This window comes from Cyprinodon variegatus, unplaced genomic scaffold, assembly GCF_000732505.1.
Source record: "Cyprinodon variegatus isolate N-32 unplaced genomic scaffold, C_variegatus-1.0 Scaffold324, whole genome shotgun sequence".
Classification (NCBI taxonomy): Eukaryota; Metazoa; Chordata; class Actinopteri; order Cyprinodontiformes; family Cyprinodontidae; genus Cyprinodon; species Cyprinodon variegatus.
This window is the reverse complement of record NW_015150777.1, coordinates 872,172-876,144: the sequence shown is the minus strand read 5'-3', so window position 1 is coordinate 876,144 and position 3,973 is coordinate 872,172.

The window sequence follows — 3,973 nt, the reverse complement described above, 5'->3', positions numbered from 1 at the left end:
CCGTCTTTACGACAAACGTTCTGGAAAATATTAGCGTTTCGTGTTCGTTTTGACTTTGTGTGGACGGGGCCTAAATGTAGTTAGTATGTTCCAATTATGTTGGATTCCTTTATCTAATTATTTGATGCAAAATGATTTTTCAGTAGTATCCTACTGGCAACTGATAACACTGGAATAAAGAAGCCACATCTATCAGGCGCTTCTTATTCTTAGTTATTTGGACTAACAGACAATTAATGGTGTAGTTGGGGTTTCTGGCTTGGGTTCTTCGGTCTTTGGTCTCCAACCTATGGCTACAATGTTTTGTCCATCCGCTGGAATGGGGGATACGAGTTCCTGTTATTGTGGGAAAGGGTCTGGGATGTTGGAGAATTTTGTCTCATCCTTCCTGGGGAACCGGAAAAGCCTGGTGTGGCTGTAGGACCGCCTACAGCAACCGCCATGCCCGGATGCACCCCAGCTTTTGGTGTGGGTCTGCCTGACTGCCTGTCCTGACCCTGTATTCCATACCTGCTGTTGGGTCTGTTGTCTTCTTTTTACTGTTGTTATGCTCTTTGTTGTCTTTCCCTTGCTTGTCTCATGCAGGTGTGGAAGCAGACTTCTAGGATTTACTGTATATCTTCTGTGTTGTCTATTTTCGCTTTGATATTTTAATTTCTTCTAGCCTCTTTCATTTCTGTATCTCTTTCTATCTCCCCTTAGGTCTTATCCCCTCTTTCTTTCTTACCTCCCCTTTTCCATCATAGTATCCGCTGAATACTATTTTACTACCTAAGTAATTTTCAATAAAGTTTATTACATAAGTACTAAACCAAGCGGAAACCTATAGCATCTAACATAATGGTCTGCTTGTGAAAGCAAATCTGTTTGGCTACAGTAGATCTGAGACTTCGATCCCCAGAGCTATATTAGCAAAACTGGACTTGTAAAAAAAGTGTAGCAGTAAATAACAAAACAAAAAATACACCCAAACATTCACTGTTATCTATTAACTTATTAATACTTGTGTAAATCTCCACTTGGGCATCCTTGTGCGTCTGAATGTGGACATAAAGGAAGAGCTGAAGCTGATGACCTACGGTCTCTTGTTTCCCAGCAATTAAAACAGGATAAACATTGTATCACCTGGGGGGAGTCTGTCCAAATTTATTGTGAGTAAAGGAAGCCCTGGTTATAGCTTTTCAGGTCTACATTTAATTATCTAGTAGTCAGCATGGTGTTTTATTTTAGGTAATTCAGTTATTTAGTACCTTTAGCCAGCTAACCCCCTCCACTCATTTGGCTGACTGTTATGTCCCTCTGTGTCTCTTGCCACTACCCAATTTAGTGGAATTTTTTTCATTTTCGTCTGAGGTTATACTTTTACATTAGAATTAGTCACAATTTGATGGAATTACATCATACTGTCATTTATACATACTGTATCAGTGTCACATCTTGATTTAAGTGTCCCTCTGATATGATTCCTCCAGTCAGATGTTTTCTTTACGCTTTGATCTCTCTCTCTTTCTCTTTCTAGGAGTGGCTGGTAGTTAAGTTTAATCAGGGTAACAATTCTATGTTTCAAGAATAAAGAAAATGTACAATTTGAGTAAAACAGACAGATGAATAGTACTAAAAATCCTTTTCTTTTTATTTTTTGTCTCTGAATGCGTTATATCTTAAAGTTCCTAAAAAGTTAAATGGCAAGAGGGCAAAAATGAAAACATGAATAATACAACAAAGTTAGTGGAATGGGAGATAGAGAGAAGGAATGGGGGTTTGTCAGGTGTAATGCAGACAATATTGTTAAAGCTCAAGAATGAACAGTTTAACTATAGAATAGAATAGAACAGAACAGAATAGAATAGAATAGAATAGAAGAGAAGAGAATAGAATACAATAGAATAGAATAGAATAGAATAGAATAGAAAATCTCTTTATTGTCCTACAATGGGGATATTCTGGTCTTACAGCAGCAAAAAGATTATAGCAAACGTTGTCATACAAATGTGGACCTTGGAAAAGTGTATAAAATAACAGTGAAGAGTTAAAAAAAAACACTGTACTGTAAAGTGTTTTAACAATATAAAACAGTGCACCTGGAGAAAAAATAACCAATATACAGCTGTGGACATTTTTATAGTAATGGAAAATAGCAGCAAAATCAGAGATATGCAAAATGACAGAGGCATGTTCTTGAACTGATTAAAACAAACTAAACAACTGAGGTTGTTGGGAACAGTGATGGCTATAAAGTCTTACAGCGGCTAGGAGGAAGGATCTGTGATAACACTCCCTGGTGCATTTAGGGTGCAGCAGTCTGTCACTGAAGGAGCTTTCCAGTTCTGCAACAGCTTCATGCATTGCGTGGGAGACATTACCCAACAGAGATGTTAATTTAGTTAGGATCATTTTGTTTCTCCCCTCCTGCACTGAGTCCAGAGGGCATCCAATCACAGAGCTGGCCTTTCTGATAAGCTTATCCCGCCACTTTCTCTCAGCTACAGATAAGCAACTGCTCCAACAGACAGCTCCATAGAAGATGGCTGATGCCACAGCAGAGTCATAGAAGGCCTTAAGGAGCGCCTCCTGCACTCTAAAAGACCTCAGTCTCCTGAGAAGGAAGAGTATGCTCTGACCTTTCTTGTAATGACTATGTAATGAGCCTCAGCTGTGCCAGGGAGATATAAAAAACCTTCGAAAGATGATTATTCCAGGCAACAAGCGCTCAATGTTTCTCTACAGGATGGACTCAAAACCCCAAAATGACCCCGAAGACTCGTCAGATCATCTTAATCACATTTGGCCCTGGAACACCACAATAGGTGGAAGACAGAAAAAAAATGGCTGCATAGAATATATAAGAAAATAAACAAAGGGTTTAAGAATAGTTATTCAGTACAATTAATCTTTTCATACACTTCCAGATCTTGAACAACAACAACAACAACAAAAACTACTCAAGCAAAGTAGAGTAGTGACATAATCAGGACCAAATCAAAAGTCAAACTTTTCCTTTTAATTATTCCATTCTCATTATAAACTTGTCGTATTATTCAGCGATTTGAATGTGTGACTCATTTTGTTGGTGGCTTTTAAATGAGAAAAGATGCCTGGGAGGTAATTGTAAATTACATTATAATCAGCACCATAGTAGCAAACAATGGGTTGAATAAAAACCTTTGGAAGAGATTGTTTATGAAGCCTGAGAAAGGCCTTGGAAGATTTAAGACCAAGATTTTCTTCAATTTCTGATTCACAAGATGTGATGATGGTTTATTATTAATTTCATGCTTTGGGATAATTCTCCATTTCTCTCTTTTTTTTCTTAACAAAGTCACAGAAAGTGTCTCTCTTTTTGTTTTCGCTATTAATAAATCAGTAATAACAAAAAAGACAACTACGGTAACCATATGTGACTAATTGTTTCCTACCATGTTTTTAATTGAAGTTCAATTTATGGATCCTGTCACTGGTATGCCAATTTTATATATATATATATATATATATATATATATATATATATAAAAATATTTTTTTATTCTGTTTTGATGTTTCAGCACCTGCATCACCCAAAAACTACAAGACAAACTTCTTCAAAACTGACAACTTTGTGTGCATCTTCCAGTGAAGGAGTCCATTGGTACAACCAACTATAGTTGATTTCAAATATGTAGCACAGCTGGTTGGTGTGAAAGAGGCTTAGATAACACTTACCTTCAGGATGCAGTGTTGGTTTATAATGTTTTTGTCTTCTACAGATAGTGCATATTGCCTTCTGAGTTCCATATTAGTGCATATTTCGGTGTTTATTGTTATGGTTTACTCATGTGGTTTTTTGTTTTTGTTAGTACATTTAAAGCTACATCGTGTACTTTTCAGTGAGTAACAGTCAGACTGCTGTATGTATGTATGTATGTATGTATGTATGTATGTATGTATGTATGTATGTATGTATGTATGTATGTATGTATGTATGTATGTATGTATG